Below are 13,195 nucleotides of genomic sequence, written 5' to 3'. Positions count from 1 at the left end.
CTCCTTCCGCTTTTTGGAGTTGATTGAGACTGTAGTTATGGCGTTGCAAATTGTGGCGCTGCAAGTTGGGGTGGGGGTAGGCAAGACTTGATGAGTAAAATACTCCTCAGTAGGGGGTTCGACATTCTCCCCCCCCTCTTGAGAAATGGGTGGACTATTTGTTTTATGTTCCCAGATTTTTTCTGATGTTAGTCAAGACACCACTGGTTTGTCTGCTGGGATTTCCACTATAAATTGTTCCGTGACTAGTGGAGCTGGTGGCAGTGAGGGGAGGAGATCTTGAAGGCCCCGAATTTTGCCGCTGAAAGAAAATATAGTTGAAGCTGGGTCCTTTAGAAATTGGAATTTTGATTAAATTTTTGGTTGATGCAGGCGGGGTTAATGGCTTCCAGGGTTTTGTACTGGACTGTTGGAGACATCCACTTTCTTCCCTACTTCAGTGGCCATCACCAGAGTTACTGTACTTGTTTTTGAATTTCCATTTTGTTTGGGTTTACGCACAGCAACAGCGGGCTGCCCCCTTTTCCTTCCCAATCTCATGGTTTTGATGGTCTTTGCCCTCTGAAACCCCCCATAAGCATTGTGTTTGCCAAAAGCCCTCCTGGAGTGGATCAGAACGGATCTGTCAGGTCTGTCCACTGTCAGGTGGTGCCGGTGGTGGTGCCGGTGGAGGGGCGAGGGCGAAGAGACCTGGAGAGGCGTGGAGAGGTGGTCGGTTGATGCTATTTGTTCCAGGCTGACCTAGTTTCGAGGATTGTCTGTTTTTTTGGGGAAATATTTGTCCTGTCGCCGATAGTCCTAACAGTCCTGGCTGCAACTAGGCTACTGGCTGCTACTAGTTGGGCTGTTGGGCTGTTGCAAGGACAATGCAAGGATGATGCGGAAGTACAACGTGGGCAGCTGTTATGACTCTGTGATGTGAGCAGCTGTTACGATTCTGCAGAGTCCTCCCGGCTGACGCTATGGCGATAGTACTTTGGTTTCGTACTGAAGGTCCCGAGACTGTTCAATCCTATTCAGTCCTATTTGGTCATCACTCCCATGGTGTTTCACAGAAGGGGAAAGGAGCACTAACTAAGGAGCGGAGGGCAGAACGCCACTGGCCCACACTCGCTCCCACCAGTTCTTCCCACCCCCACCACCACTCTGGTTTACCGTGGCTCTTTGCGGCTTACTGCAGCCCCCACACAATGCAGGGGCAGAGGACAGAGGGCAAAGGTCCGCGAGCAGAGGCTGGGCGGAGGCGAAGGCACACCGGAGCAAGAGCCCTGCCAGGAGCGATGCAGGGCAGGGCATAGAGGCCGGGTGCGTGCAGAAGCAGGACGAGTGTGGCAGGAAAGGGGCACTCTGAAACTACGAGGGCTGCACAGGCTGCACCACACAGGTGCCGCCCACTCCCCCGCTGCTCCGTGTGGCTCCAGTAAATCCCTGCACCAGTTTGAACCTTTTTGGGCTGAACGCAGGTTCACAGGTCTCTTTCCGTTCGTGGGCTGCAGTTCCAGTCTCCCACAGTCCGCCTCTGCCTGCCTCTGCTACTCCCTTCGCGCGCACCGCAGATCCTCCACAAGACCTGGACTGTAGTGATGCGGTAACTGTGGACTGTCACTCAGGTTTGACACTGTATGTAGTAATAAACCTAACAGACTGCACTTTGTTCTCAGTAGTCACTGTATCAGGTAATACAACTTCAATGGGCTGCAGGAGAGTATCTCTTTTTTTGACATTGGCTATATTCAAGGCCGCAAGTAGCTGTTTAGTAGTGTAACCTCTATTGCCAAACCTTTGAAAAGCCTCCATTTTACATTTTTTAGACATCACTTCAGAGCTACATATACGCCATATGCGTATAAACTCACCATATCGTATGCTGTTAATTAGGTGTCAGGGGTGTGTACTATTGGCGTATAAGATGGAATTTACAGCTGTAGACTTAGAAGGTAACATAGTCTGTATAGCTCCTTCCTCCACACATACAAGTACATCTAGAAACTCAACCTCAGATTTATCGATGGTAGCAGTAAATTCCAAATTCAAATCGTTAATGTTGATTTCTTCAACAAATTGCATGGCTTCGTTCCTCGACCCTTTCCATATGATACCGACGTCATCAATGTATCTCCAATAGTGAACGATGAGACTCCACCAGCGCATGTGTGCCGTTCTGAGAACATGCCTCTCCCAACAGCCAACATGTAAACATGAATAACTGAGGGAGAAGCATGTACCCATCAACTCTATGTCCATCACAATGAGAAAATATTCAGAATTCCAAACAACATCATTGATTCTGTTGAGAAAATCTGTGGTATCTTTAAAAAAAAAAATATATATATATATATATATATATATATATATATATATATATATATATATATATATATATATATATATTACCTACTGGCTATCGCCAGTAGGTATATATAGTTAGGATTATTTGTCTATGGAACTTTTGAAAATTCTATGTCTAATAACTTTGGCGTTTGTGGACGGAATCGGCTGAAATTTTCAGGAAAATGGCACATTTTGCTTCTGAGCAGCCCTTGAAAATTTGGGGGGGGTTTGTCAAGGGGGGGCCGAGAAAAAAGGGGGGTCCCAAAACGCGTTTTTCCCATGTTAATTTCCATAGGGCGGTTGGCCTCACTTTTAGCTCGAACGGCTGAATGGATTTGCACGAAACTTGGCAAAATTGTAGGGACTGTTAGCCCGATGTGCCTTTGCTAGGTCTCAATATATGTGCTTCAGTGGATTTTGAGAAATTAACGTTTAAATCAAGATATATATCTGTAACAGCGCTCCGGGCAGCTATCCGGTTAGCGAACTTTTCGCTAAACGGAACTTTGCGATGCGAAGCTGATTGGCCCTCCGGTGTCTGTCAACATTCTAAACAGTCCGGAGCGGCCGCCATCTTATCTCTCGGTAGGATCGAGAGAGAAGAAGAGGTGAAAAACGAAGGGGGAATTTAATGAAAGGGGGCAAGGTATACCTCTCTTGACCCCCTAGGAATGATGTTGGGGTTATTAAAGGGTCTCGTGGGGAGAATAAAAAAAAATATATTTTTCACGGTAGAAGCGCTTCACAGGCCGCAAACTGGGCCGCAAACTGGTAGCGAAACGGGAATTCGCCATTTTGTGTTTCGTTTTATTTAAATTACTAGGTATAAGGGGGTGCGGGAGACGTATCCTGACCCCTTATCTTTTCTGAATATGTTGATACATGTCTTCCAGCGGCTGTGCGTGAGCTTTTTTTTTTTTTTGCTGCGTGACGTCTGTTAACGTTCGATTCGATGGAAATCACGAAGTGTTGACCGCCAATTTGTCACTGCGAGTAAATATTTTGTTATAAATGAATCCTTATTGATAAACATTGTCTGCGCCATCTTGCCTTTTTGTCCAATGCCACAATTTTGTCGTGCACGGCAGCCATTTTAGATGCCTTGACCAGGCCCACTCTCTGCAGGCCGCCGATCCTCAGCATGGCTCCCCACCCTCGCAAGCATCTCCCCCACGCACTGGTCACCCCCGCTCTCTCTCTCATGCATGGGCCATATACTTCCCCCCATCTGCGCTGCTCTTCTCTGAGAATCACACCCTGTGCCCGCCCGACACCTCCCTTTCACCCTATTCACTACCGCACCCTCTGACACTCCTCTTCCTCTGTGTCCGATTGTCTAGGCTGGACCCAGGCTATCACCTAGCCCTGCGGATGTAGTTTATGGCCCCAGCTGTAGAGAATCCAGACATGCCAACCCTCCCGATTCAGGCGTGAGACTACTGATTTCAGTGCTAGTCTTTCACCTCCCGATTCCTGCAAGGAAAAATCCGGGGGCATATTACCAACAACTAGCGATAATTTTTGTCTCTAACTTGTTTAGAGACAAAAATTATCGCCGCACATCGGCGAATTTTATCGCACATAAACCTTGCTATTAGCAAGGTTTATCGCAAATGCGATAAAAAACGGCCGCAATGCATGAATATCGCTGAAAAGTCAGCGATATTCATGCATTAGCGAGCTAATGCTCTTAGCCATGTTATCCACCTCCCATTGGATAACATGGCTAAGAACTGCTCAGGGCAGGTGTTAGCTTTTGGAGATATTCCCGCTTAGCGCGAATATCTCCAAAAGTTGGTAATAGGAGATAGCGATGGTGAGGGACTGTTTCCAGTCGCTAAAATCTTGGCACGCCCACTTTGCATGTCATTAGTGATAAATATCACTGACATGCAAAGCGGGGCCCAAGATGGTCACTATCTCCTTTTAGCTGTCACTAACTGGTGTTAGCGACAGCTTGGTAATAGGGAGATAATTTTCTCTCTTTTTTTTGGCTTTTAAAGCCAAAAAAGCGGAAATAACCCCCCTTGATAATATGCCCCACGATTTCTCAGGGGTTTCAGGTGACAGGGCTTGGTATTGTGTTACGTGGTAATTCTTCCAGGAAACGTCAGAGGGTCGATGCAGGGGTTCTAGAAGGGGTGATAAACCATTTAAGCCTCATGAACAAGCGCATGGTCTTTTAAAGATTTGTGAAGTACTCGGGGCGGCGGTGTGTGTGTGCCCTCTTTCAGGACCGGGTGGGGGGGGGCACTGCCAGCAACTTGCCAGGTCAGGTGTTCAACACGTGCATCAGCCTTTCTCTGCCTGCTATTGCGCTCCATGCTTCGGAAAGGTAAGAAAAAGAACGTGCATTTGAGTTTGAAAAGTCCGATCCTGTAGCAGTACACTTGCAAAGCCCACACATGACAATAACCCGATTCAAGGCCCCATTCACCCGATTTTTAAAAAAAATATAGTACTCCAAGACAGTTGGATTATAAAACTTTATTAACTTTTAAATATAACGAACGCAACAAAAACTGTAAATATATTTAACCATTTTTTGAAATTAACCAGAACTATAACGATAACAACAACAACAACAATAATATAACTTTTATGCCTAAATTACGCAAACATTTATCTAATCTGCTAAAGGGGGGAGTCGCCATTTCTTTACAATAATCAATAATGAAAAATCCACATCAATAGGGTTGTCCGTTTTCTCGATGCAGCACTATAGTGCAACATACACAGCACCTGGGGTGTCAAGAGTGAACAGGTCTTTCTTTGTTCCTTAAGATGTTATCTGTGTCAACCTCTTCCGAGAATGCTGATGCGTTAGGATTTCCTTGTGTTTCTTAATAGCATTGGTGTCTGCACACTTCTTTGTCAATTCTGTGAAGATGATAACTGCTTCATGAACAGATGATATCTTTGTTTAGTCATTAGTGTTAAGTGTGTCTGAAACTACAGTGCCCTTCTGTTTTTTTTTCTTCAGGCTCTACAGGTTTTGTGTGTTGTTCTTTTGAGCGACAATTATTCCAGAGGTTTCAGGTTTACTTGTTTTGTCCTGCAGTGAGTTAACAGCTTTAGAGACTTCATGTTTATTTGCTATGTCCTGCTGTTCGTCAACTGCTTCAGAGACGTCAGCCTCATTTGTTATGTTTGACTAGATCCTGGACCTGCCCGTCCGCGCCCAAAATGGCGCCGGTGTAAATGGGACTCGTAACTGCTGGTTGTGTACTGGTTGCTCAACCTTGATATCACGAGATACATATGCAGTTTTGAAGCACATGGCGGAGGCTTGTCTGCTGTAGTGGGGCGCCCCTTTATCGTTTCAGTCGCCATTCCGCCCGCTTTTGCTACACTGTGCCTTTTCCGCCATTCAGCTGTTTAGCGCCCGCTCTTACGGCTACAGCGTCTCACTCACCATGTAGTTGAGTTGCTCCCACTCTTGCAGTGCAGCGATAGGCGGCTTCCAAAGGATTCTTAAAATGGCGGCCGGCTCTTCGGATTTGGGCCTGGTCCAGTAAAATGGCCCTGGGACACCTTGGAACTCGGACGCTTGTCTGCCAGGGCTTGGGTTCCATTCTCGAAAGCGTCCCCTCAGCCTTGAAGATTGTACAAAAGTCTTGGGGGCCGTCGACTCCCGCAGGCTTCCGGTGGGGAGCGGCTGCCATGATTGCTCGTGGAATGACCACGACGGAGCCACGAGATGGTGGTGCTCTCATGGTGACTCCAGCTTCAGTCTGAAACATCCAGAAACAAGGTGGGGCTTTCTTCGTTTGGGAAAAAAAATGTTTTAAGCCAATGAAAAGTGTTATTTTTAGGTCACATGACCTAGTCTTACATCATTAGGAAAACAAAAGTAAAATGAACCAATGAAAAGTTTTATTAACAAGTCACATGACCTGTTATGCTTACGTTACGCGCTGCGCGGCGCGCTCTGGATCGTTTCCGGGAAGCTGCGCCTTGCGCACCGGAGCACTTCCGGGTGCGCTAACGCGTCGCGTCATATGACGCATTACGTGACAATGCAGGTCCAGAATATAGTCAAAATGTCTCCACCAACCAGCGGTCGGAATACAACCGCTTTCAGCAGTACAAAAAGTTCGGTTAAATTTTAAGAGCGGGAGCAACTCAACTACATGGTGAGCGAGACGCTGTAGTCGCAAGAGCGGGCGGTAAACAGCTGAATGGCGGAAGAGGCACAGAGTACCAAAAGCGGGCGGAATGGCAACTAAAACGGTAAAGGGGCGCCCCACGCCAGCGTGTCTTCAGGTCAAACGGATTGTGGGACAAGGTCCAGAATGGAAAAGTCATCAAAAGGGAAAAAATTCCGCCGGACCCCGGGAGCCGGCCGCCTATGCCGGGGGCGATCTGGGGCCACACCAGGGCAACACGACTTGGGGAGGGGGCAGGAGCCAAGCGCCCCCTCTAAGTCCGCGCCATCTCACCGCCCCTCGGAGGCCTCCGTCAACCGGTTTAGGGAGGCACCGCATCACATTGTTTTCCAATGCAGTCAGGTCCACAAACGGACCCCACTTACTTTGAATAGTGAAGCTGCAGCAGGTGCAAATAAGGTTTAAACAGTGTTACAAGAGCTGCTCAGAACTCTGAAGTATGGCACTCAACAACCAGGACTTATGCCATTTGTGTAAGGCAGTGACATGGAAGCAACTCAGGGACAAAAAGCATGAACGAACATTCACGTATGAAAATCTTATTTGGGGAAGGGGTAGAATCCAAACGCCCCCTCCCAGTTCGCGCCACTACACCGTATGTGGAAAATCTGAAGCCATCGTTCTACAAACTCTCAACCAGCCTTGGATGGAAAAATCTAAAAGAATGTACAAACTGAAAACCAGTTTTTGTGTGCATAGCATCAGCAGCAACGCTTGCTATCAGTGCATGAGTTTCATGCTCGATCGATTGAGCTAGCCGGATCGGGCAATAAAAAGCATAAAATAGTTATGTAAATAGTTATTTAATAAAATGTTTTACCCTGTTACTTTGCTGGTGTGTTGTATCTATTTATAATATTTGCATAGGGTTTGTTGTTATTTTGGGCGGGGTGGGTGGCTGAGTCGAGCTGTCTTGCAGCCATCATGGTGTGGAGCTCAGTTCATCTCACTATTTTCGTATTTCTCATGAAGGGTTGTTCCTAATGTTTGTATTTTAGCGAGGTCAAAAAGAGATCCAATTAGTGGTCTACTGATTTTGCTTGATTACTTTTTTTTTTTTACACGATTTTTCACTATCTGCAAAGACTAAACAGAGTATTGCGACTTTGTGCTTGTTTGTAAATAGAGAATGATCCAAAGAGAATTAATTCTAAAACAGTAAATGCTTGGATAACAATCAATCAAATGGAGAGACAAGCAAGTACGACGGATTACAACGGGGGTAAAGGTCTGCGTTAACTACCCTTCACTATCTGCAAAGAGAGAGTACTACTAAGAGAAAAGAGGGGAGGGGGGGGCAGCGTTCAAAGCACATCAGCGTGCATAAACACGAAAACGTTTTTACCTATCACGTACTTGACATTTGACAGCTTTTGATATTTGCTATTAAAAAACCATTGAAATTCACAGAAAAAACCATAGGTTATAGTCCATATATAGTTAGGAATTTGCATTTACAAAACCTTGAAAATTCACTGAAAAAACCATAGGTTATAGACCATATATAGTTAGGAATTTGCATTTACAAAACCTTATTTTACTCGCATAAAACCATTGAAATTCCATATATAGTTAGATGCGCTAACTATATATCGCGCACCCGCAATCCACTGCTGATGATGTCACATATTACATCATTCATGACATGGTTAGTGACATCACTGATGACATCTCAAATGACATCACTGATGACATCACTGATGACATCATTCATGTGATAATACGATGAACCTCTTCAGACTCTAATATAACCTTAGATACACTCAGTGTAAACAGACACTCACAGACTGTTACTCATCCATGGAGTTACTCACACGCCTAGTCAGTCATGCAAAGAATCAATCACACCTCCATTTCCTCATCTATACATTTATACACACCTTACTTATTTAAACATATACTAACACATATTTACTCTCGTATACAATCCCTGATACAAGTTTACAATGATCCATACAGCCACTCACACATTCACTGACTCTTATGCACAGTTATTTATATTTGACAACTCTCATATGTACTGTGTTTTACATATGTACTTACTTTGACATGTAGCACTGAGATATCCATTCACTCACCAATACACTCATGCACACAGTCAACCGCCCATACAGCTGTTTCCACATGCACTTTTGAACCCATACATCTAGTGAATCAACTGCTCACACATCTATGTACAGAGTCACACATCTCCCAGCTACCCATACACACACACTCAGTGTCCCATACAACTACTTGGACAACCAATCAATAACCCATACAGTTATTCATATAGCTACTGATCAACACATGCAGCAGTTTGTAGAACAACAGATGTAATGATGCACAAATTAAGATAGTTTAGTCACTAACCCATGCACTCATTAAGACACATTTAATCATTCTCTCATACAGTCAGTCATGCACCTACTAAATCCTTTTTCCAGACACTTATACATCCACTCATTCTTCAATATGTAAGACACATTTTAACTTTACAGAAACATACAGTCACTGGATGTTGTCATCAGTGATGTCATCAGTGATGTCATTTGAGATGTCATCAGTGATGTCATCAGTGATGTCACTAACCATGTCATGAATGATGTAATATGTGACATCATCAGCAGTGGATTGCGGGTGCGCGATATATAGTTAGCGCATCTAACTATATATGGAATTTCAATGGTTTTATGCGAGTAAAATAAGGTTTTGTAAATGCAAATTCCTAACTATATATGGTCTATAACCTATGGTTTTTTCAGTGAATTTTCAAGGTTTTGTAAATGCAAATTCCTAACTATATATGGACTATAACCTATGGTTTTTTCTGTGAATATATATATATATATATATATATATATATATATATATATATATATATATATATATATATATATATATATATATCCTCCAAAACTTTCCCGCACCCGGGACAAACGAGTCGCACACTTGACTTTTCTTTTTGCAATTTATTTTAAATAAATTGCAAAAAGAAAAGTCAAGTGTGCGACTCGTTTGTCCCGGGTGCGGGAAAGTTTTGGAGGATATATGACGGCTTGGTTCTGCCGTGGAGTCACGCACCACCCAAAGAACACCATAACGCTGCACCAAGGAACCGGCTTTTGCAGATATATATATATATATATATATATATATATATATATATATATATATATATATATATATATATATATATATATATATATATATATATATATATATATATTCAATGAAAAAACCATAGGTTATAGACCATATATAGTTAGGAATTCGCATTTACAAAACCTTATTTTACTCGCACAAAACCATTGAAATTCCATATATAGTTAGTTGCACTAACTATATATCGCGCACCCGCAATCCACTGCTGATGATGTCACATATTACATCATTCATGACATGGTCAGTGACATCACTGATGACATCACTGATGACATCTCAAATGATATCACTGATAACATCACTGATGACATCTCATTTGACATTACTGATCATATCACTGATGATATCATTCATGTGATAATACGATGAACCTCTTCAGACTCTAATATAACCTTAGATACAATCAGTGTAAACAGACACTCACAGACTGTCACTCATCCATGGAGTTACTCACACACCTAGTCAGTCATGCAAAGAATCAATCACACCTCCATTTCCTCAACTATACAGTTAGACAAACTTTACTTATTCAAACATATACTAACACATATTTACTCTCTTATACAATCCCTGATACAAGTTCACAATGATCCATACAGCCACTCACACATTCACTGGCTCTTATGCACAGTTATTTATATATGTCAACTCTCACATGTACTGTGCTTTACATATGTACTTACTTTGACATGTAGCACTGAGATATCCATTCACTCACCAATACACTCATGCACACAGTCAACCGCCCATACAGTTGTTTCCACATGCACTTTTGAAACCATACATCTAGTGAATCAACTGCTCACACATCTATGCACAGAGTCATACACCTCCCAGCCACCCACAAACACACACAGTCTCCCATACAAATACTTGGGCAACCAATCAATAACCCATATAGTTACTCATATAGCTACTTATCAACACATGCAACAGTTTACAGAACAACAGACATAATGATGCACAAATTAAGACAGTTTAGTCACTAACCCATGCACTCAGTGAGACACATTTAATAGCTCACTCATACAGTCAGTCATGCACCTACTAAATCCTTCATCCAGACACTTATACATCCACTCATTCTTCAATATGTAAGAGATATTTTAACTTTACAGAAACATACAGTCACTGGATGTTGTCATCAGTCATGTCATTTGAGATGTCATCAGTGATGTCATCAGTGATGTCACTGACCATGTCATGAATGATGTAATATGTGACATCATCAGCAGTGGATTGCGGGTGCGCGATATATAGTTAGTGCAACTAACTATATATGGAATTTCAATGGTTTTGTGCGAGTAAAATAAGGTTTTGTAAATGCGAATTCCTAACTATATATGGTCTATAACCTATGGTTTTTTCATTGAATTTCAATGGTTTTTTAAATGTAAATTTCTAACTATATATGGTCTATAACCTATGGTTTTTTCAGTGAATTTCATTGGTTTTTTAAAAGCTAACATCTGTAGCTGTAAAATGTATTATTCTTTAAATCCCAAAATATATATAGATATTTATTGATAATTTTTTTTAAATATTTTTTTCTTCGCTTCTAGTTCGCGAACCGGGAAGCTTTCCGTTAGCTCATCTTGATGCCGCGATCTAGTCCGCGAACCGGTCAACGTTACGTTAGCGGAACAGTGACGCGTCGCGGAAGCGCGACATATCACGTTATCGCGTAATGCGTCTAATGACGCGTCGCGTTAGCGCTCCCGGAAGTGCTCCGGACCGCGGTCCAGAAGCGATCTGGGACGCGGCGCGCGCCGCGTAACGTAAGCGGAACAGGTCATGTGACTTGTTTATCAAACTTCTCATTGGTTCATTTCACTTTTGGTTTCCAAATGATGTATGACTAGGTCATGTGACCTAAAAATAACACTTTTCATTGGCTCAGAACTTTTGTTTTCCCCAAATCATGTAAACCCCTCCTTATTTCCTCACTCTGACTTTCATCTTGGTGAGAGAAAGACCATTTATCTGAAGATCCACAATGGCTTCCATTCTTGCTGCAGCTGGTGCACCCCCACCACCACCTCCACCTCCTCATAAGAAGAGAGGACCACCTAGACAAATTATGACTAACAGAGAGGAGGAAGATGAGGAAGAAGAAGAAGAGGAGACAGAGGAACAACAATTTGTTGATGAGTTGCCCCGGGTTTCCAAACGAAAATCCAGTTTCATATGGCAGTTTTTCACCATCCCTCCTGGAACAAAGAAAGTGAATGCAAAATATGCCACCTGCCTCATCTGTGATCACAGATTGTCGAGAGGCACAGAAAAGAAGTACAGTATGGGGAACCATACAATGCATCGTCACATGAGCAGGTGGCATCCCTTGAACTACAGCCGGGCTGAGTTAAGGGATCTTGTAGACAATCCGACGGCAACTCCTGTGGCAAGATCTACATCCACATTGTCTTTGACGGGAAGAGAGGCACAAGAGACTGTGCCAAACATCCAACCTAACTTCCAGCACATAAAGTTATCTTGTGTTTACTGTGGTGAAATGCTGTCATATGGCAACATGAGTGTCAACCTCATGAACATTGCATATGAAAATCATAAATGCCCTAATGCACCCAAAAAGTAATTTTCTTTTTTTTGCTCCAGTTGAGCCGTTTTGAAAGCCTGTTTTTTGTTGTCTCCCCTCCATAAAAAAAACAAAAAAAACATAAAACAGTTCTAAAAATACAAAAAAATCAAAAAATGTTCAAAAAATAAAAAAAATATATAAAACACCAAAAACAAAAAAAAACAGTTCTTTTCAGAACTACCTCCCCTTTCAAACAAAATTGCTAGAATGTTTATCACTCTGGCAAGCTCTATTTCTTTTGGTTCGCTTCAAGTTCGCTGACCGGTTCGCGAACTTTAAGCGAACTAAAAAAATATTTTTTTAAAAAAAAGAAGAGTTAGTATAAGGGAAGTAATCAGAGAATAATGTAAAAAGAAAGACAGCTAGAGAGAGTAAATGAGAGATAGTGTCAATGACATCATCAGCAGTGCATTGCGGGTAAAAAGAGTGGAAAACATTTACCTTATAATTCTTGTTACCTTTTTTAAATATTTTTTCATACTTTCAATCTGTAAAACAAAGAACAAACATTTCAAAAAATATTAAAACATGTATTTAAAAATTAGAAAAGACAAGGGAAAAGGTTCAAAAACAAACAGTTTTTCAACAACTTTGACATTTACAGAAGTCTCTGCTTCTCTACGTTCACTACACAATCCTAAAGATATATATTCGAAAGAAACTGTATCTTGATGTTGCTGAACTGAGGCCTATTTTGGAACATGATGTTTTTCTTGCACTGCTAATGTCTCACAATAGTGATGCAATAGCAGCGCAAAAAAGATGTAAAGCCATAAAAAAATTGTGTCTAACATTGTAAATGATTGTTTTAGGATGCAAATAAGATGTGTGCTTTCAAGAGCTTTCTTTGAGGTGAGGCCTCTTTTTTTTATAAAAAAAAAAACACTACCCAGAAGTACAGCACTCTAAGCATTAAAATTGATATTTACAGAACTCAGCTTACCCATATGTA

The sequence above is a fragment of the Lissotriton vulgaris genome, chromosome 4_1 (genome assembly GCF_964263255.1).
Source record: "Lissotriton vulgaris chromosome 4_1, aLisVul1.2, whole genome shotgun sequence".
Taxonomy (NCBI): Eukaryota; Metazoa; Chordata; class Amphibia; order Caudata; family Salamandridae; genus Lissotriton; species Lissotriton vulgaris.
The sequence above is the reverse complement of the archived record's forward strand: the minus strand, read 5'-3'. Positions refer to the sequence as shown.